This window comes from Tachyglossus aculeatus, chromosome 3 (genome assembly GCF_015852505.1).
Source record: "Tachyglossus aculeatus isolate mTacAcu1 chromosome 3, mTacAcu1.pri, whole genome shotgun sequence".
NCBI classification, from domain to species: Eukaryota; Metazoa; Chordata; class Mammalia; order Monotremata; family Tachyglossidae; genus Tachyglossus; species Tachyglossus aculeatus.
This window is the reverse complement of record NC_052068.1, coordinates 36544880-36567984: the sequence shown is the minus strand read 5'-3', so window position 1 is coordinate 36567984 and position 23105 is coordinate 36544880. Positions and strand designations below refer to the sequence as shown.

Genomic DNA, 23105 nt, shown 5'->3' with positions numbered 1-23105 from the left:
TAAATGATCTAGGGCTGAGGGTGGGGTGAATACCAAGTGCCCAAAGATTAATAATAATAATAATTCTATCTTTTAAGTACTATGTGCCAAGCACTGTTCTAAACATTGAGGTAGATACAAGATAATCAGGTTGTACCACGTGGAACTCACGGTCTTAATCCCCATTTTACAGATGAGGTAACTGAGGCTCAGAGAAGTTAAGTGACTTGCCCAAGGTCACACAGCAGACAAGTGGCGTAACTGGGATTAGAACCCACATCCTCTGACTTCCAAACCATGCTCCTTCTTCTCTTGGTACAAATCCAAGTGCCCAGATGATGCAGAAGGGAGAGGGAGTTGGGGAAAAGAGGGCTTAGTCAGGGAAGGCCTCAGAGTGATGACCTTAATAAGGCTTTGAAGGTAGTGAGAGTGGTGGTCTTGCATATATTGAGGGAGAGGGAGTTCCAAGTCAGAGAGAGGGCTTGAGAAATGTGATGAGGACCCAGTGGGCAAGCTAGAGGAGCCAAGTGTGTGGGCTGGGCTGTAGTAGATCAGTAAGGTAGGAGGGGGAGAGCTGATTGAATTATTTAAAGCCAGTGGTAAGGAGTTTCTGTTTGATGCAGAGGCAGATGCGCAACCACTGGAGGTTCTTAAGGAGTGGGTGATGTGACCTGAACATTTTTTAGGACAATGATCCAGGGAGCAGAGTGAAGTATGGACTGGAGTTGGGAGAGACAGAAGACAGAGAGGTCAGCCAGGAGGCTGAGGTGGTAGTCAGGGAGGGTTAGGATAAGTACTTGGAGCAGAAAAGTAGCAGCTTGTACACAAGTGCTGTGGGGTTAAGGTGAGTATCAAAGTGCTTAATGGGTAAGCAGTCAAGTATGTAGTTGACGGAGAGGGGAGGGTGGATGGGGGAAATGAGGGCTTAGTAAAGGAAGGCCTCTTGGAGGAGATGGGATTTTAGGAGGTTTTTGAAGGTGAGGAGACTGGTAGACATTTGGATAGGAAGTTGGGAGAGAGTTCCAGGCCTGAGAGAGGATGGAGGCAAGGGTTCTGCAGTAGAATAGATGGGATCAAAGTACAGTGAGTAGGTTGGTGTTAGAGGAGTCAGGTGCATGGGCTTGATTGTAGTAGGAGATGAACAAGGTAGGGAGGAGAGGGAGAGACCTGATTGAGTCACTTAAAGCGGAGGGTAAGGAGTTCCTCTTTGATGAGAAAGTGGATGGGCAATCACTGGAGGTTTTTGAGAAGTTTCAGAGGTATGGAGTGAACCCTCTCTTGACCCCACCTCGCCTTCTAATTATCGCCCTATCTCCCTCCTACCATTCCTTTCCAAACTCCTTGAAAGAGTCGTCTACACCTGCTGCCTCGAATTCCTCAATGCCAACTCTCTCCTCGACCCCCTCCAGTCTGGCTTCCATCCCCTACATTCCACCGAAACTGCCCTCTCAAAGGTCACCAATGACGTCCTGCCTGCCAAATCCAATGGCTCCTACTCTACCCTAATCCTCCTCGACCTCTCAGCTGCTTTTGACACTGTGGACCACCCCTTTCTCCTCAACACGCTATCCAATCTTGGCTTCACAGTCTCCATCCTCTCCTGGTTCTCCTCTTATCTCTCCGGCCATTCATTCTCAGTCTCCTTTGCAGGCTCCTCCTCCCCCCCCCCAACCCAATCTCCTTACTGTAGGGGTTCCTCAAAGGTCAGTTCTTGGTCCCCTTATGTTCTCTATCTACGCTCACTCCCTTGGTGAACTAAATCACTCCCACGGCTTCAACTATCATCTCTACGCTGATGACACCCTAATCTTTATCTCTGCCCCTGCTCTCTCTCCCTCCTGTCAGGCTCGGGTCTTCTTCTGCCTTCAAGACATCTCCATCTGGATGTCTGCCCGCCATCTAAAACTCAATATGTCCAAGACTGAACTCCTTATCTTCCTTCCCAAACCCTACCCTCTCCCTGACTTTCCCATCACTGTAGATGGCACTACCATTCTTCTCGTCTCACAAACCCACAACCTTGGTGTCATCCTCGACTCTGCTCTCTCGTTCACCCCTCACATCCAATCCGTCACCAAAAACTGCCGGTCTCACCTCCGCAACATCGCCAAGATCCGCCCTTTCCTCTCCCTCCAAACCGCTACCCTGCTCGTTCAATCCTTCATCCTATCCCGACTGGATTACTGCATCAGCCTCCTCTCTGATCACCCATCCTCCTGTCTCCCCCCACTTCAGTCTATACTTCACGTCACTGTCCGGATCATCTTTGTGCAGAAACGCTCTGGGCATGTTACTCCCCTCCTCAAAAATCTCCAGTGGCTACTAGTCAACCTATGCATCAGGCAAAAACTCCTCACTCTCGACTTCAAGGCTGTCCATCATCTTGCCCCCTCCTACCTCACCTCCCTTCTTTCATTCTACAGCCCAGCCCGCACCCTCCGCTCCTCTGCCGCTAACCTCCTCACTGTGCCTCATTCTCACCTGTCCCGCCATCGACCCCTGGCCCATGTCCTCCCCCTGGCCTGGAATGTCCTCCCCCTGGCTTGGAATGCCCTCCCTCTGCACTTCCTCCCTTCAAAGCCCTACTGAGAGCTCACTTCCTCCAGGAGGCCTTCCCAGACTAAGCCCCCTCCTTCCTCTCCCCCTCCCCATCCCCCCGCCCTACCTCCTTCCTCTTCCCACAGCACCTGTATATATGTTTGTACAGATTTATTACTCTATTTATTTTAGTTGTACATATTTACTATTCTATTTATTTTATTTTGTTAATATGTTTTGTTTTGTTGTCTGTCTCCCCCTTCTAGACTGTGAGCCTGTTGTTGGGTAGGGACCGTCTCTATATGTTGCCAACTTGTACTTCTGAAGCTCTTAGTACAGTGTTCTGTACACAGTAAGCACTCAATAAATACTATTGAATGAATGAATGAATGAATTTTTTTTTAGAAAAATAATCCGGGCAGCAGAGTGAACTGTAAACTGAAGAGGGGACAGTCAGGAGGCAGGGAGGTCAGAGAGGTGGCTGAGGGACTAGCATGGTAACAATTTGAATAGAGAGGAAAGGATGGATTCTAGAGTCAGTCAGTCATTCATATTTATTGAGCATTTACTATGTGCAGAGCATTGTACTAAGCACTTTGAAGAGTCCATTATAACAATAAACAGACACATTCCCTGTCCACAATGAGCTTACAGTCTGGATGAGGTAACAGACATTAGTATAAATAAATAAATTACAGATATGAACATAAGTGCTGTGTGGCTGGAAGCAGGGTTGAGTAAAAAGAGTCATGGTGATGCAGAAGGGAGTTGAAGAAAAGGAAAAGAGGGCTTAGGGAAGTTCTCTTGGAGGAGACATGTCTTCAGTAAGGCTTTGAAGGAAGGGGAGGAGTAATTGTCAGATATGAATAGGGAGGGCATTCCAGGCCAGAGGTAAGATGTGGGTGAGAGGTCGGTGGCAAAATAGATGAGATGAAGGTGCTGTGGTGCTGTGAAGGTGAAGCATTGAAATGTTTCTTTGTAGTTCCTCCGTTTTTCTTGTTATAACACTATGATAAACTAGTATAAAATACTTGAAATGACAGATTTTTCCCAGTGCAAAATAGCTGTGTGGTTGCTAACCCTCTGTCTGTCTTCCCGTCTAGACAATCATCTTCTTGTGGTCAGGGATCATGTCTACCAACGATATTGTATTGTACTTTCTCCAGTGCTTTGTCCAGTACTCTGCACATAGAAAGTGCTCAATAAATGCTATTACTACTACTACTTTATTGCATTATTTACTTCTTTCAAGCATCTCATTATTCTTTGCAAAACAGAACTCAAGAATTCTAGGGATCTATTCTTATTATGAAAGCACTTATTATGTCTCAAGCACTATGTAAAGCACAGGAGCAGAAGCAGCATGGCCTAGGAGATAGAGTATGTAATGTAATGTAATAATGGCATTTGTTAAGTGCTTACTATGTGCAAAGCACTGTTCTAAGCGCTGGGGGGGATACAAGGTGATCAGGTTGTCCCACGTGGGGCTCACAGTCTTAATCTCCATTTTACAGATGAGGGAACTGAGGCTCAGAGAAATTAAGTGACTTGCCCAAGGTCACACAGCAGACATGTGGCAGAGCCAGGATTTGAACCCATGACCTCTGACTCCCAAGTCTAGGCTCTTTCCACTGAGCCACGCTGCTTCTCTATGGGCTTGGGAGTTAAATGTTCCTGGGTTCTAATGTCTGTTCTGCCTCTTGTCTGATGTGTGACCTTGAGCAAGTCACTTCTCTGTGCCTCCGTTGCCTCATCTGTAAAATGGGGATTAAGACTGTAAGCCCTTCTGTGGGACAGGGGCTGTTTCCAACACAATTATCTTGTACCTACACCTGCACTTAGTACAATGCCTGGCACATAGTAAGTGCTTAACAAATACCATTAAAAAAAAAGATAATCGGCCCAGACAAGGTTATATCAAATGTGGCTCACATTCTAGGAATAGGAAGAGGGGGTATCTTACCCCCATTTTACAGATGAGGAAGCTGAGGCACAGAAAAGTCATGCAACAAGGTCACACAGCACATTAATAGCAGAGTTGTGATTAGAACCCAGATTTCTGGATTCCTAGTTGCAGGTTCTTTCTGCTAGGCTACACTGCTCCCTTATTAAGACATTGACAGCTTCTTCTCCCGCTATATTTAGGAATATTGCAACCTTCTGAGGTTCCTCTTTTAGAATTAGTCCACTCACCCCCCAGGAAAGCCAAACTCCTGTTTAACGGCACTCATAGTCAGTTTTTAATTGCTGGTTGATTTTTAGCTGTTCCATGTCTGCAGATTTTTCTTCACACTCTAATCTGCAGTCACTATTCAATCAGAGTAGCCAGTTCCTGGATTTTCACTAGTCTGGTTTTCAGCTGATCTGTCTGTCCTCTGTCAATCAATCAATCAATCAATCACATTTATTGAGCTATTACTGTGTGCAGAGCAGGGTACTAAGCAGTAGAGAAAGTACAGTATAACAGAGTTGGTACACACGCTCTCTGTCTGCAATGAGCTTAAGGTCTAGAGGGGGTTACAGACAATACTTAACGAGACTGTAAGCTCCCAGTGGGCAGAGAATGTGCCTATCAACTATTGTATTATACTCTCCCAAGCACTAAGTTCAGTGTTCTGTTCACAGCAAGCACTCAATAAATAGTTTGATTTACTGATTGATTGAAACGTGACGAATGAAGAACAGTTTAGCCAATTGCACTATGCTCCTGGGAGGTCATTAATGACAAGAATGTGTCACTTCATTGTTATATTGTACTCTCCCAAGGGCTTACTACAATGCTCTGCACACAGTAAGCGCTCAATATGATTGACTCCCCACTTCAGTCTATACTTCACTATGCTGCCTGGATTATCTTTCTACAGAAACGCTTTGGGCGTGTCACCTTCCTTCTCAAAAACCAGTATGAAGTAAAAACTCCTCGCTATTGACTTCAAAGCTCTCCATCACCTTGCCCCCCTCCTACCTCACCTCCCTTCTCTCCTTCTACAGCCCAGCCCACACACTCCGCTCCTCTGCCACTAACCTCCTCACTGTGCCTCCTCAACCCCTGGCCCATATCCTACCTCTGGCCTGGAATGCCCTCCCTCCTCACATCCACCAAACTAGCACACTTCCCCCTTTCAAAACCTTACTGAAAGCTTATGTCCTCCAGGAAGCCTTCCCAGACTGAGCCCCCCTTTCCCTCTGCTCCTCCTCCCCTCCCTATTGCCCCTACTCCCTCCCTCTGCTCTACCACCCCATCCCACTGCACTAGTGTATATATGTACATATTTATTATTCTATTTATTTTATTAATGATGTGCATATATCTATAATTCTATTTATTTATATTGATACTCTTGATGACTGTCTATTTTGTTTTGTTGTCCGTCTCCCCCCTTCTAGATTGTGGGCCCATTGTTGGAAAGGGATTGTCTCTATTTGTTACTGAATTGTACTTTCCATGCTCTTAATATAGTTCCATGCTCTGCACACAGTAAGCACTCAATAAATAAGACTGAATGAATGAGTGAATAAATAAATAAATTACTGATATAATAATAATAATAGTAATGACATTTGTTAAGTGCTTACTATGTGCAAAGCACTGTTCTAAGAGTGGGGGGGGGGATACAAGGTGATTAGGTTGTCCCATATGGGGCTCACAATCTTCATCCCCATTTGACAGATGAGGGAACTGAGGCACAGAGAAATGAAGTGACTTGCCCAAAGTCACACAGCTGACAAGTGGAAGAGTTGGGATTAGAACCCATGAGCTCTGACTTCCAAGCCTAAGCTCTTTCCACTGAGCCACACTGATATGTACATAAACACTAAGGGGACTGGTATTGATGTGGCACAAATGACTTTATATCCAGTACTTTCATTTTTAAATGCCCCACCCTCCCTCAGTCCCGAGCTCTGCCACCAATTCCCGCAGTTGGAAGTGACTCCTGGGTTTCCGAGGAGCCAAGAGGGATACTCATGGTGTTGGAGTGATTGGAGACGCTTCCACTCCTAGACCTGGGATCGAATACATGACTTGGGATTTCTGCAAAAGTCTCTTGGGCCTCCAGGTCCCCCAGCCCTCTTCTAGGGCCAGCCTGCTCTGGGGTGGGAAGGGGCATGCTCAAGGCTCTGCCAATTCCCCTTAATCTCCCCGACCTGTCTTCTTCCCCTACCCCTGGAAGTGGGTGGTAGGGAGTGTTTGAATTCTGGGTGGGGGTGTCTGAAGTCATTAGAGAAGATCTTATCCCACCCCTCTCCCCTCAACATGTACACACACACACACACACACGCACACGTGCACCTACAAACATACACACATCCATACATAGACCTACCAAACATTCATTTCATTCATTCATTCAATTGTATTTATTGAGCACTTACTGTGTGCAGAGCGCTGTACTGAGTGCTTGGAAAAGGCAATTCAGCAGTAAAGAGAGACAATCCTTGCCCACAGTGAGCTAACAGTCTAGAAGGGGCGGGGGGGCGGGGGGGCAGACATCAAAACAAGTAAACAGGCATCAATAGCATCAATATAAATAAATACAATTATATGCACGTCAAAACAAGTTAACAGGCATTAATGTAAATAAATGGAATTATAGATATGTACATATATACACAAGTGCTGTGGGGCTTGTGAGGAACATGAGGAACCCACATATATAAGGATGTATTTATTGAGCACTTACTGTGTGCAGAGCACTGTACTGAGTGCTTGGAAAAGGCAATTCAGCAGTAAAGAGAGACAATCCCTAACCACAATGAGCTAACAGTCTAGAAGGGGGGAGGCACATCAAAACAAGTAAACAGGCATCAATAGCATCAATATAAATAAATAGAATTATATGCACATCAAAACAAGTTAACAGGCATTAATGTAAATAAATAGAATTATGGATATGTACATATATACACAAGTGCTGCGGGGCTTGTGAGGAACATGAGGAACCCACATATATAAGGATGCATACATGCATACCCAGTGACACAGAACAGAGTCATCTACATACATGCACACCCAGTGACACAGAACAGAGTCATCTACATACATGCACAAGGATAAACACACTTAAGAACACACACGCACACACACACATTCGTAAGGGAATACCCAGACAGCGATAAACCTCCAGGGACTAGATGCAGTCAGAAGCACAGAGGAGTTAAAGGTCAGAGGAGCAGTGCTTCAGAGAGAAAACACCAGAGGAAAATCAGCAGAGAGGCGAGAGGAAGAGAATCCAAAATAGGTGGGACGGAAAAGTACATTATTCCTCCTAGACCTCAATGAAGACTGGGGTCTTCTTAAGGGATAAGCAGAAATATTTTGGGATGAGGATCCCAAATGTCCTTGTGTATGGAATGTGGGTCCCTGTGATTCTCAGGGATTGGCCAGTTTGGCTGCCAATCTTGTGAGCTCTTGTGTGGGAGCCAGAGAAAGGGCTGTGGTTTGTTTTACAAGTTTTAGATGGATAAAGTGTTTCATTTTTACCACACCTGTTTTTTCCTTGCAGCGCAATCTCAGTCAAGTGTCAGAGGTAAACTGAGTCCCAGAAAGGGTTCTTAGACTCTTGCACCACCCCTTTCTGCCCATCACAATAATAATATTAATAGAATGATCCTTGTTCAATCCATATTTATTGAGTACTTACTGTATGCAGGGCACTGTACTAAGCACTTGGGAGTGTACAACCCAACAATATAATAGACATGTTCCCTGCCCACAACGAGCTTACAGCCTAGGAGGAGGCAGACATTAATAAAAATAAATAAATTATGTACATAAGTGCTGTGGGGCTGAGGGGGGGTGGTTTTTTTTTTTAAAAAAATGGTATTTGTTAAGTGCTCATTATATGCCAGACACTACTAAATGCTGGGTGGTGAATAAAAGGAGCTTAGTACAGTGCTTTGCATACAGTAAGCACTCAATAAATACATTTGAATGAAATGAATGAAGGAGCTAGTTAGGGCAACCCAGAAGGGAGAGGGAAAAGAGGAAAGGAGAGCTTCGTCAGGGAAGGCTTCTTGGAGGATATGTGCCTTCAATAAGGCTTTGAAGGTGAGGAGAGTAATTGTCTGTCATATATGAAAAGGGAGGGTGTTCCAGACCAGAGGCAGAATGTGGGCTAGAGATCAGCAGGGAGATAGATGAGATTGAGGTACAGTGAGTAGGTTGGCATTAGCAAAGTGAAATGTATAGGCTGGGTTGTAGTAGCATTAGAAAAGTCAAATGTACAGGCTGGGTTGTAGTAAGTAGCGAGGTGAGGTAGGAGGGGGAAAGGTGATTGAGCGCTTTAAAGTCAATGGTAAGGAGTTTCTGTTTGATGTGGAGGTGGATGAGCAACCACTGGAGGTTCTTGAGGAGTGAGGAAACATGGCTTGAATGTTTTTGTAGAAAAATGATCTGGGCAGCAGACTGAAGTATTGACTGGAGTGGGGAGAGACAGGAGACAGGGAGGTCAGCAAGGAGGCTAATACTGTAATCAAGGCTGGAAAGAATAAGTGCTTGAATTAACCTGGTAACATGGTAACGAAGCAGTTTGGATGAAGAAGGAAAGCATGGATTTTTTGCAATGTTGTGAAGGTTAAAATGATATTATTCAGTGATTGAATATGTGGGTTGAATGAGACACACACACACACAGAGAGAGAGAGAGAGAGAGAAAGAGAGGAGTCAAGGATAACACTAAGATGATGGGCTTATGAGATAGGAAGGATGGTGGTACCATCTACAATGATGGGAAAGTCACGGGGGGACAGGGTTTGTTGGGGGGGAAGATAAGAAGTTCTGCTGGGACATTTTAAGTTTGAGGTGGCTGCAGGGCATCCAAGTAATAATAATAATAATAATGATGATGGTATTTGTTAAGCGCTTACTAGGTGCAAAGCACTTGTTCTAAGTGCTGGGGAGGTTACAAGGTGATCAGGTTGTCCCATCGGGGGCTCACAGTTTTAATCCCCATTTTACAGGTGAGGTAACTGAGGCACAGAGAAGTTAAGTGACTTGCCCAAAGTCACACAGCTGACAGTTGGTGGAGCTGGGATTTGAACCCATGACCTATGACTCCAAAGCCCATGCTCTTTCCACTTACCCACGCTGCTTCTCTGACCAGAGATGTCCTGAAGGCAGGAGGAAATGCAAGACTGCAGAGAGGGTGAGAGATGAGGGCCGGAGATATGGATTTGGAAATCACCTGCATAGAGGTGATAGTTGAAGCCATGTGAAGTAATGAGTTCTTCAAGGGAGTGGGTTTAGGTGGAAAATAGAAGGAGACTAAGACTGAACCTTGAGAGATGTCCACAGTTACGTGTTTACTATATGCCAAGCACTGTATTAAGCACTGGGGTAGATGCAGGACAATCCCATTGAACACAGTTTGCAGATGAGGAAACTGAGGCTTAGGGAAATTAAGTGAGTTCCCCAAGGTCGCACAGCAGGCAAGTGGCAGATTCAGTATTAGAACCCAGGTCCTTTGACTCCCAGGCTCGAGCTCTTTACAGTAGGCTGTACAGCTTCCCCATCTGTTTTCCCTCCACCCTCCCTGCTTTCAAGTTCCTGCTGGGATGAGGTAGAAAATAAGTAAGACCACAGGCACCTTTGGGCGTCCAGCTTTGCAGCAGGAAGTTGGGAGAGGCTGAAGTTCCCAGTCAGATTTCTTTGTGGAGGGGGCTCAGACCCCCAAGGCCCACTGGGAGTGGGAAGCCTGTCTCCTGTTCCATGACTGAGCAAGGGTCAGGCTCTTGGGCTTCAACCTTGGGGTGACCGTTGGACTGTCTTCCTTGGAGGCCTCCTTGCCTGCTCATTCCCTCCAGAGATGGGGCTGGAATCTCTGGCTTGGCTCTCTCCAGGGTGCTTTTGCCCTGTTTCCATTAGCTCCTTTACTCCTGCTGCAGACACCTTCAGGGAGGAACGTGTTTGACTGAGGCACCCAACTCCTCCTTATATCCACACCCAGCAGTGCTTTCTGCATCTGCATACAGGCTTGAAAGGAGTGATTGTCATAGCAACTGCAGGGACATATGGAAATTGAATGAGTGCTGCCTCAGCGATAAAGAGCACCTTCTTAAAGGATCACACTGTTCCAGGGGATATGGTGCACTGCCACTTGCAGTGGTCACATCTATTCAGGGGAGAGCAAGCAACCCCTCGGAGAAAAAGAAAATCCATAGGGCAGAAATGTCTGCAGCCTTATTTTCCATTCAGTAGAGCAGGAACTTGGAGTTGGAATTCCCACCTTAATGTATTCAGATTGGCTCCTCTCTGTCTTGTTTCATCCCAGCTGATGGGGTTCCTTTATCTGGGAGTGGGCTTCTTCATGTAATTGCAGTATCTGTTCAGTGCTTATTATGGACCCTGGGATAGATGCAGATAATCAGGTGTGATACAATCCTTGTCCCTCAAGGGTCTCACAGTCTCAGAGGGAGGGAGAACAGGTATTGAATACCCATTTTACAGAAGAGGAAACTAAGGGACAGAGAAGTTAAGTGACTCACCCCAGGCATACACCAGAGCCACAATTAGAACCCAAGTCCTCTAACCCCACATCCTGAATTCTTTTCATTAGGCCACATTGCTTTTATGTGTTTGGATCCTGTGTGGCTGGAAAGTCCATCCAATGGATAGTTAGAGATATCTTGTCTATCTCCGATCCCTCACCCACATTCTGCCTCTGGCCTGGAATGCCCTCCCTCCTCAAATGTGACAGACAATGACTCTCCCCACCTTCAAAGTCTTGTTGAAGGCACATCTCCTCCAAGAGGCCTTCCAGAAGCCCTCCTTTCCTCTTCCCCAACTCCCTTCTGCACCTCCCTGACTTGCTCCCTTTATAATAATAATAATAATAATGATGGCATTTATTAAGCGCTATGTGCAGAGCACTGTTCTAAGTGCTGGGGAGGTTACAACGTGATCAGGTTGTCCCAAGGGGGGCTCACAGTCTTCATCCCCATTTTACAGGTGAGGGAACTGAGGCACAGAGGCACAGAGAAGTTGAGTGAATTTCCCAAAGTCACACAGCTGACAAGTGGCGGAGCCGGGATTTGAACCCATGACCTCTGACTCCAAAGCCCGGGCTCTTTCCACTGAGCCACGCTGCTTTATTCATCCCCCTCCCAGCCCCAGAGCACTTATGTACATATCTGTCGTGTATTTATTTATATTAATATCTGTCTCTCCCTCTAGACTGTAAGTGCATAGGGGGCAGGGGATATGTCTGTTTATTATTGTATTGTACTCCCCCAAGCACTTGGTACAGTGCTGTGCACACAATATGTGCTCAATAAACATGATTGATTGAATGAATGAATGAATGAATAGTTGCAACCAGACTTGCTGCAGGCTATACCTTGCTCTCTTGCCACAATGCCAGGTCTCTGGATACTGCCATGAAGCCATTAAGAGCAGCAGTAATAATAATAATAATTATAATAATAATTATAATAATAATAATAATAATAATAATGGCATTTGTTAGGCACTTACTCTTTGTCAAGCACTGTACTAAGCACAGGTTCCACGTGGGTTTCATGGTCTAAGTAGGAGGGGGAACAGCTATTGAATCCCCATTTTGCGGATGAGAGAACTGAGGCCGAGAGAAGTTAAGTGACTTGCCCAAGGTCACACAACTAGGTGCATGGCACAGCCTGGATCAGTAGCAAGGTCCTGACTCCCAGCCCCATGCTATTTCGACTAGGTCACATTGCAAGACAGAGAGACTAGGCCGGAGGATGCTAGGAAACCCCCAGAATACACTCTGCCAATCGAGGTAAGGAGAAGTACAGTGCTCTGCACACTAAGCGCTCGATAAATATGATTGAATGAATGAATTGTCTCCCTTTTATCCATTCAATCGTTCATTCAGTCATATTTATTGAGCACCTACTGTGTGCAGAGCATTGTACTAAGCGCTTGTTGGGTAGGGACCATCTCTATATGTTACCAATTTCTACTTCCTGGGCACTTAGTACAGTGCTCTGCACACAGTAAACACTCGATAAATATGATTGAATGAATGAACTGTCCCCCTCTGGACCATGAGCCTATTGTTGGGTAGGGACCATCTCTGTATGTTGCCGATTTCTACTTCCCAAGCACTTGGTGTGGTGCTCTGCACACAGTAAGCGCTTAATAAATACAATTGAATGAATGAACTGTCCTCCTTCTGGACTGTGAGCCTGTTGTCGGTTAGGGACCGTCTCTATCTGTTGCCGATTTTTACTTTCCAAGTGCTTAGTCCGGTGCTCTGCACACAGTAAGCGCTCAATAAATACCATTGAATGAATGAAACGTCACCGTGCCCTGTCCGTTGGGCCAGGTGGAGTGGGCAAGAGAAGAGCCTGGGGGTCATGGGTTCAGAGAAGCAGCTTGACTCAGTGGAAAGAGCCCAGGCTTTGGAGTCAGAAGTCACGGGTTCAAATCCCGGCTCTGTCAGCTGTGTGACTTTGGGCAAGTCACTTCACTTCTCTGTGCCTCAGTTACCTCATCTGGAAAATGGGGATTAAGACTGTGAGCCCCACGTGGGACAACGTGATCACCTTGTAACCTCCCCAGCGCTTAGAACAGTGCTTTGCACATAATAAGCACTTAATAAATGCCATTATTATTATTATTATTATTATGGTGGGTTCGAGGCCGATGGATCGAGACGCCTCCTGCCACGTCCATCACCTGTCCCTGTCTCGCTCTTCTGGACTGTGTCCCCATGGGCCGTTATTCATTTAATCGTATTTATCGAGCGCTTACTGTGTGCAGAGCACCGGACTAAGTGCTTGGGAAGTACAAATCGGCAACATTCATTCAATCATATTTATTGAGTGCTTGCTGTGTGTGGAGCACCGGACTAAGCTCTTGGGAAGTACAAGTCCCAAGGAGAAGCAGTGTGGCTCAGTGGAAATCAATCAGTCAATCAATCAATCGTATTTATTGAGCGCTTACTGTGTGCAGAGCACTGTACTAAGCGCTTGGGAAGTACAAGTTGGCAACATATAGAGACAGTCCCTACCCAACAGTGGGCTCACAGTCTAAAAGGGGGGAGACAGAGAACAAAACCAAACATACTTACAAAATAAAATTAATAGAATAGATATGTACAAGTAAAATAAATAAATAAATAGAGTAATAAATATGTACAAACATATATACATATATACAGGTGCTGTGGGGAAGGGAAGGAGGTAAGATGGGGGGATGGAGAGGGGGACGAGGGGGAGAGGAAGGAAGGGGCTCAGTCTGGGAAGGCTTCCTGGAGGAGGTGAGCTCTCAGTAGGGCCTTGAAGGGAGGAAGAGCCCGGGCTTTGGAGTCAGAAGTCACGGGTTCAAATCCCGTCTCTGCCAGCTGTGTGACTTTGGGCAAGTCACTTCATTTCTCTGGGCTTCAGTTCCCTCATCTGGAAAATGGGGATTAAGACTGTGAGCCCCACGTGGGACAACCTGATCACCTTATAACCTCCCCAGCACTTAGAACAGTGCTTTGCACTTAGTAAGTGCTTAATAAATGCCATCATTATTATTATTCTCTGGGCCTCAGTGACCTCATCTGTCAAAAGGGGGGTGAAGACTGTGAGCCCCCCGTGGGACAACCTGATCACCTTGTAACCTCCCCAGCACTTAGAACAGTGCTTTGCACATAGTAAGTGCTTAATAAATGCCATCATTATTCTTTTTTTCTGGGCCACAGTGACCTCATCTGTCAAATGGAGGTGTCCAGGAGGCCTTCCCAGACTGAGCCCCCTCCTTCCTCTCCCCCTCCTCCCCCTCCCCATTCCCCCTGCCTTACCTCTTTCCCCTCCCCACAGCACCTGTATATATGTATATATGTTTGTACGGATTTATTACTCTTATTTGTACATACTTATTCTATTTATTTTATTTTGTTAATATGTTTTGTTTTGTTCTCCGTCTCCCCCTTCTAGAATGTGAGCCCGCTGTTGGGTAGGGACCGTCTCTGTATGTTCCCAACTTGTACTTCCCAAGTGCTTAGTACAGTGCTCTGCACACAGTAAGCGCTCAATAAATACGATTGAATGAATGAATGAACTGATGTCAAAGTTCCTGCTGTAGACTCTGGGGTGGGATTGTGAGGCGGATTGAGGGAGAGGCATAGACAGGGAGGTCAGTGAAGAGGCTGATGAAGTATCGAGTTGGGATATGGAAAGTACTTGAACCAATCTGGTGGCAGTTTGGAAGGAGAGGAAGGGGCAGATTTCTAGAGATGTGAAGAATGAACTTACAGGATTCGGTGACTGTTTATAGCAGTATCTTATTCAGTTTTCCTGGAAGCTACAACAAAGAGAGCATAAAATGGAAGGATGCCCTAGAAGAAACATTCCGGTTCAATATACTAACCTGCCCCTCCCTGGGCTAGGTTAGCCTGTGGAGAAAGGAATGCCTTCTTGCCCCACCCTAGGCTGAGGGAGCTGTCTGTGCCCCAGGCCCAGGTTCCTTTCAGAAGCAGTATTTCCTTGGGAAGCAGTCAGTTGGCACCAGTACTCTGAATTCTCTGATCCTTAAAGACGCCCCCACCCTTCTTTAAATTTTGTGGTGTTGTAACCATTTACCAGCCACCCTTTCCTTTACTCCCTCCTCCCCCAGACAGGGCTCCAATTTCCCCTTGTGGAGGGGGAATTCCTATTATTGGATTTATGAAGCACTAAGTGGGAGGGAAGGGTTGTGATTTTCTAAATGTGATGCCCTTTAAGCCCCTCTCAGGGTTGTATTTGGAGAGTTTCCAGTACTCTACCAGTCTTGGCTACAAGAGGGAGAGTCAAGCAGAGGCATAACCATTCCAATCCTATCTTGGCCAGTGGCTAGCGAGTGGAAGGCAATCTGCTACAAGTCAAAACTCACCCATGCTGGGCAGCAGCGGCATGGGAGAGAGTCGAGGGCTGAGACTCAAGTTTACTGCGCAGGAGGAGGTGATGGCAAACCAATTCCATATTTTTACCAAGAAGACTCTGTGGAAACAGGGCCAGAACGATTGCAGTTGGAGAACGGGGAGTTCTGGGAGAGATATGTCCTTGGTTGCGCTATGGGTCAGAAATGACTCGACGGCATAAGACAAGACAAGATGCCCTTTAAGAGAGAAATCAGACTCTTGGTTCTGTTGTATTGTATTGTTCCAAAGCTTAGCAGAGTGTTTTGCACATAGTAAGTGCTCAATAAATTCCATCGATTGATTGATTGATTGATTAGTTCTCTCTGTTGAGGTTTGACTCCTTGAAGGTGGTTCAACTTGTTCCTGAACTAGCACAGGCTGTTCTCTTGGGGGATCATGGTCTACAGTGCTCAAGCGCTTAGTACAGTGCTCTGCACACAGTAAGTGCTCAATAAATAGGATTGATTGATTGATTCGAAGGACCTCCCCAACCACGTTCAGGCTGCTGGGATTTTTCTTCTAAAGCATTTCACACTCCATCATCTCTTAGGAAAGGTGAGCAAGAGACAGTTTTATTTGGTGGGATAAAATGTCCTAACCTAAGGCTGAGAAGTGACTTAGGCAGCCTTTCTAATGTCTAATCAGAACAGAAAAAGCAACTACTCTCATTCATTCCTTCATTCAATCGTATTTCTTGAGCGCTTACTGTGTGCAAAGCACTGTACTAAGTGCTTGGGAAGTACAAGTCGGCAGCATATAGAGACGGTCCCTACCCAACAACGGGCTCACAGTCTAGAAGGGGGAGACAGACAACAAAACAAAACATGTAGTCAGGTGTCAAAATCATCAGAAGAAATAGAATTATAGCTATATCCACATCATTAACAAAATAAATAGAATAGTGAATATGTACAAGTAAAATAAATAGAGTAATAAATCTGTACAAATATATACAAGTGCTGTGGGGAGGGGACGGAGGTAGGGTGGCGGGATGGGGAGGAGGGGAGGAAAAAGGGGGCTCAGTCTGGGAAGGCCACCTGGAGGAGGTGAGCTCTCAGTAGGGCTTTGAAGGGAGGAAGAGAACTAGCTTGGCGGTTGTGTGGAGGAAAGGCATTCCAGGCCAGGACATAATAATAATAATAATAATAATAATAATAATAATAATGGCATTTATTAAGCGCTTACTATGTGCAAAGCACTGTTCTAAGCACTGGGGAGGTTACAAGGTGATCAGGTTGTCCCATGGGGGCTCACAATCTTCATCCCCATTTTAGAGATGAGGTAACTGAGGCCCAGAGAAGTTAAGCGACTTGCCTAAAGTCACCCAGCTGACAGTTGGCAGAGCCGGAATATGAACCCATGACCTCTGACGCCAAAGCCCGGGCTCTTTCCACTGAGCCACACTGCTTCTCCTAAGTGGAGAAGTGGACATAAGTAGAAGGGGAAGGAAGGAGGGAAGGGGAAGGAACTACTTATATGTGTGATGATGATAATGTATGTGGTATTCACTGAGTGCTTACTGTGTGCCAAGCACTGTGTTAAGTGCTGGGGTAGATACAAGCTAATCACATCTGCCTCAGTCCCTGTTCCACATGGGACTCGTTGTCTAAGGGGGAGAGAAAACATTTGCAATCCACATTTTACCGATGAGGAAACTCCAGGCAACTAGCAGAGCCAAGACTAGAATCCACGTCCCCCGACTTCCGGCCTGGTGCTTTTTCCACTAAGGTGTGTTAGTGTGAGAGTGTGTGTCTGTTTGAGGGGAACGGCTTGGCCAGAGCGATTTCCTTTAGTTAGTTGCCTCTTTTAACTCTGCTTTGCCCTAGCAGTCACCCTGGATCATCTATCTGCTAATCGGGGCCCTTTGGCTCACTCAGTCAGATACCAAGAACAGAGGCATGGCCAGTTCTGCCTTTCCATACAGAAAGAGTCTTCCCAGTAGCCATGCTGGCTTTCAGGATCCCAGGAGCCCCGGAATACCCTGAAGGTGGAGACTTTGTAAATACCACCGTCTCCTGCCAGAGCACACAACTTCCCAGACTGCTTGTCTGACTTGAAGAAAGTAGTAGTAGTAGTAGTAGTAGTAGTAGTAGTAGTAGTAGTAGTAGTAGTAGTAGCAGTAGTAGTAGTAGTAGTAGTAGTAGTAGTAGTAGTAGTAGAAATTGAGAATAGAGAAGCAGCGTGGCTCAGTGGAAAGAGCACAGGCTTTGGAGTCAGAAGTCATGGGTTCAAATCCCGACTCTGCCAATTGTCAGCTGTGTGACTTTGGGCAAGTCACTTAACTTCTCTGGGCCTCAGTTCCCTGATCTGTAAAATGGGGATTAAGACTGTGAGCTCCCCGTGGGACAACCTGATCACCTTGTAACCTCCCCAGGCGCTTAGAACAGTGCTTTGCACAGAGTAAGCACTTAATAAATGCCATTATTGTTATTATTATTATTAAATAGCATTTATTGAACACCCACTTTTTTCTTTTTCAATGGTATTTGTTAAGCATTTATTATGTGCCTGGCACTTTTCTAAGTGCTGGGGTAGATACAAAGTAATCAGGTTGAACAAAGTCTATGTCCCACATGTGGCCTGCATTTTATAGATGAGGGAACTGAGGCACAGAGAAGTGAAGTGATTTGCCCAAGGTCACACACCAAACAAGTGGTAGAGCTGGGATTAGAACCAGGTCCTTCTGAATCCCAGGCCCGTGCTCTATCCACTAGGCCACACTGCTTCTCTACTGCCACTTGGGATGGTATACTACACTGGGCACTTGAGAATCAATCAATTAATCAATTTTATTTATTGAGTGCTTACTGTGGGCAGAGCACTTTACTAAACACTTGGGAGAGTACCATGTAAAAGAGTTGGTAGACACATTCCCTGCCCACAACAAGCTTATAATAATAATAATAATAATCATGGCATTTGTTAAGCGCTTACTACGTGCAAAGCACTGTTCTAAGCATTGGGGGGGATACAATGTGATCAAGTTGTCCCACGTAGGGCTCACAGTCTTAGTCCCCATTTTTACAGATGAGGTAACTGAGGCTCAGAGAAGTTAAGTGACTTGCCCAAGGTCACACAGCAGACTTGTGGTGGAGCTGGGATTCGAACCCACGACCTCTGACTCCAAAGCCCGGGCTTTTTCCACTAAGCCACACTGCTTATAGTCCAGAGGAGTTCAGAATAAGGATGTGACACATTCCTTGCCCATAAAGAGCTTACACTCTAATGGGGGAGGCAGACATTAAAATATTTGCAATTATAGTAGTCAGAATGAATAATTGAGTACACATGGAAACACGAGTGCTTAGGAGGGTATAAATGCATTCCTACGTGCTAGAGATGGCTGAAGGGATAATCTGATGCAGCGTGTCACTGGGAAGCTAATGGGGGAAAGATTGTTAAATAGGGTGCAGTTTTAGGAAGAATTTGAAAATCCACAGAGAGCTGTGGTCTGGCTGATGTGGAGAGGAAGGGGGTTCCAAGCCCCGGTGGGACAACGTGAGCAAGGAGACAGAGGCAGAAGAGCGAGGTACAGATAGAAAGAAATATATAACCAATCAAGGAGACTAAGATTCTGAGAATGCTGCAAGAAGCAGAGTGGCCTAACGGAAAGAGCATGGGCCTGGGAATTAGAGGACCTGGGTTTTGATCCAGGCTCTTCCACTTCCCTGCTGGGTGACCTTGGGGAAGTCACTTAACTTCTCTGTGCCTCAGTTCTCTCATCTGCAGAATGAGGATTCAATACCCATTCTCCCTCCTGCTTAGAATGTGAGCCCCTTGTAGGACCTGAGAAACAGCGTGACTCAGTGGAAAGATCACACACCAGAGGTCAGAGGTCATGGGTTCAAATCCTGGCTCTGCCAATTGTCAGCTGTGTGACTTTGGGCAAGTCATTTAACTTCTCTGGGCCTCAGTTACCTCATCTGTAAAATGGGGATTAAGACTGTGAGCCCTCCATGGGACAACCTGATCACTTTGTAACTTCCCCAGTGCGTAGAACAGTGCTTTGCACATAGTAAGTGCTTAGAAAATGCCATTATTATTATCTGATTATTACCCCAGCACTTAGTACAGTGCTTCAGACATAGTAAGCACTTGACAGATACCACAATTATTATTAGCCTTCTCATTCTTCTTATTATTTTTAATAATAAGAAGAAGATGAAAAAAGACTTCCAGCTGCTTGGAACTGAGACCCACCACCTCCTCTGAAAATAGGGTGGAACTTCTGGTACACTTGATCTGTGACCTTTGTACACTAGATTTTCACACCACCCTCACCCCACAGCACTTATGAACATATCTACAAATTATATGTTATAAATTATTTATATTAACATGTCTCCCTCTCTGAAATGTAAGCCCCTTGTGGACAAGGAACGTGTCTACCAACTCTGTTGTATTGTATTCTCCCAAGCGTTTAGTTCAGTGCTCTGCATAAATAAAATTGATTAATTGATTGATTGATTCTCAAGTGCCTAGTATTCATTCATTCATTCATTCAATTGTATTTATTGAGCGCTTACTGTGTGCAGAGCACTGTACTAAGCGCTTGGGAAGTACAAGTTGGCAACATATAGAGATGGTCCCTACCCAACAGCAGGTTCACAGTGTAGAAGAGAGGTACATTATAGTACAGGAAGTATAGTATAATACAGGAAGTGTTCAATAAATACCACTGATTGATTAGCTGGACCCAGAAAATATCTAGACTTTCTTACAGAAATCTCTGGGCCTCTGGAACAGCCTCTCATCTTGTGGAATTTTTGGAGTCAATGAGCAGACAGCAACTGCAGTTCAGTCACATTCATTGAGTGTTTACTGTTTGCAGAACACTGTACTGAGCATTTAGGAGAGTACAATATAATAATAAACAGACACATTCCCCACCCGCAACAAGCTTACAGTCTACAGGTGGAGTGAAGGAAAGGCCACTAGACTGTAGACTCTCTGAGGGCTGGGATTGTGTACTAACTCTGTAGTATTGTACTCTCCCAAGTGCTTAGTATAGTACCCTGCACAAAGTAGGTGCTCAGAAAATACCAATGATTGATTGATTGATTGATAAAACACCCCAATGATATTGATTGATTATAATCTCACTCCTTGCCTATCCACAGATGACACTCTCCAGGGCTGGTCGTACTCCAGACCTGGAGAATGAGGAAGTTGGGAAAACTCAGGTTTTGACCCCCCAGCCAATTAATATAACCAATTATGGTTTGTTTCAGAAGTACGGAAGGACAGGGGCAAGCAGGCATTCAGCCACTGACAGAAGATGCCTACTTAAAGATTTACAAGAAAAACAGAATCATTTAAACTTTGGAGAAGTCATGTAGGAAGGACGTTCAGAAGGTACAAGAAGTGTTTACTCTTAAGGCAGGAGATTTTTTAACCAATGAGCTTTCATTTTTCCTTCCTACACCTTATTGGGATCAGAAAATCACATAGTGAACGTTCAATAAAAATCATTGACGATGATGATGATGATTTTTGTCATAATTAACCAGAAGGTAAATATGAATGAACAGTACAGAGCTACTATTAACAAGACCAAAATGGTTCCGGGATATATCTGCAGGCATTTGACATGTAACATTTGGGAAGTAATCCTCCCGCTACACCCTTCACTGACGAGACCTTCGTTAGTGTCCTGGTTTGGGCTCTGCACTTTAAAAAGGATATGGAGAAGTTGGAATGGGCCCAGAGAAGTGAGACAATAATTAATAGGATGGAAAATGGGTCCTCTGGGGAAAGGTTAAATCAATCAATGGTATTTATTGAGCAGACTGGAGGCAGAACACCGTACTAAGTGCTTGGGAGAGAAGCAGCGTGGCTTAGCAGAAAGAACAAGGGCTTGAGAGTCAGAGGTATGGATTCTAATCCTGGCTCCACCACATGTCTGCTGTGTGACCTTGGGCAAGTCACTTAACTTCTCTGAGTCTCAGTTACCTCATCTGTAAAATGGGGATTAAGACTGTGAGCCCCACGTGGGACAACCTGATCACCTTGTATTCCCCTTCAGCACTTAGAACAGTGCTTTGCACATAGTGAGCACTTAACAAATGCCATCATCATTATCATTATTATTATAATACAACAGAGTTGGTAGATCTATTCCCCGCCCACAGTGAGTTTAGTGGGACAGCGAGTCTAGTTAAGGAATTAGAGTTGTAAGTTTATAGGTGACCCTAACTTTCTTGAAGCATAGAAAGAGGTTTTGTAAGGAGAATGCTGGCCAATTATTTTCTGTGACCACTGAAGATCAAATAAGAGGAAATGCGAGGGAATTTTGTTGGTCCTAAGGAAAAACTGCTCAATGCTCACAATGATAAATCATTGGAATAAGGTACCGAGAAAAATTGTGTAGTCTCCATTTTTGAAGACCTCCAGGGAAAGTACTGGCACTTACTACATGCCAAGCACTGTTCTAAGTGCTGGGGTAGATTCAAGGTGAACAGATTGTCCCACGAGGGACTCACAGTCTTAATCCCCATTTTACAGATGAGGTAACTGAGGCACAGAGAATAATAATAATAATGATGGCATTTGTTAAGCGCTTACTATGTGCAAAGCACTGTTCTAAGTGCTGGGGAGGATACAAGGTGATCAGGTTGTCCCACATGGGGCTCACAGTCTTAATCCCCATTTGACAGATGAGGTGACTGAGGCACAGTGAAATTAAGTGACTTGCCCAAAGTTACGCAGCTGACAATTGGCACAGCCGGGATTTGAACCCATAACCTCTGACTCCCAAGCCCGGGCTCTTTCCACTGAGCCACACTGCTTCTCTAGCCATGCTGCTTCTCTAAATTAAGTGACTTGCCCAAGGTCACACAGCAGGCAATGGTGGAGCTGGAATTAGAACCCATGTCTTCTGAGTACAAAGCCCATGCTCTTGCCACTAGGCCACACTGCATGGCTCAGTGGAAAGAGCACAGTCTTTGGAGTCAGAGGTTGTGGGTTCAAATCCCGGCTCCGCCATTTGTCAGCTGTGTGACCTTGGGCAAGTCACTTAACTTCTCTGTGCCTCAGTTCCCTCATCTGGAAAATGGGGATGAAGACTGTGAGCCCCACGTGGGACAACCTGATTATCTTGTATCTACCCTGGCGCTTAGAACAGTGCTTGGCACATAGTAAGCACTTAACAAATACCAACATTATTATTATCTTTCTCAAACCCTGCCACCCCGAACCTGAATGGTTTAGGCTGGACCAGGTGATCTCTTGAGATAGCCATAGTAATGATAATGATAATAATGATGGCATTTGTTAAGTGATTACTATGTGCTTGACACATAGTAAGCACTATTCTAAGTGCTGGGATGGAAGCTAGATAATCAGGTTGAATGTAGCCCCTGTCCCAGAGGGGGCTCACAGTTTAAGAAGGAGGGTGATCATTTCCTGTTCTAAGAGTCTGTCATTTTCGCCATTCTCCAGGCCTAGTGTTCAGTGACCTGCCCACAATACAGGTTCAATAAATGCTGTCAATGAGAACGGAGATTATGATTCCATGCAAGAACAAAACTGAATTTGTAGGTCTCAGGCAGAAGGTCAAAATCCCTAGAGGTAGGTAGGGTAAAAATGATGATTACAGTATTTATTAATTGTGCATTATTATTATTATTATCGTTGCTGTTGTTATCATTGTTATACTTAAGTACTTACTATGCACCAAGCCTGTACTAAGCATGTGCCAAGCACTGTACTGAGTACAAGGGTAGA

General features: G+C 45.2%; 1 non-coding gene across 1 annotated transcript; it reads left to right on the top strand.

Annotated features, from left to right (window-relative positions):
- The first annotated feature begins 15204 nt into the window (after positions 1 to 15204).
- LOC119926127 lies at positions 15205 to 15342 on the top strand. The gene has a single exon (XR_005450033.1). It is a non-coding gene; the product is annotated as a small nucleolar RNA SNORA7 (small nucleolar RNA).
- Positions 15343 to 23105: the final 7763 nt, after the last annotated feature.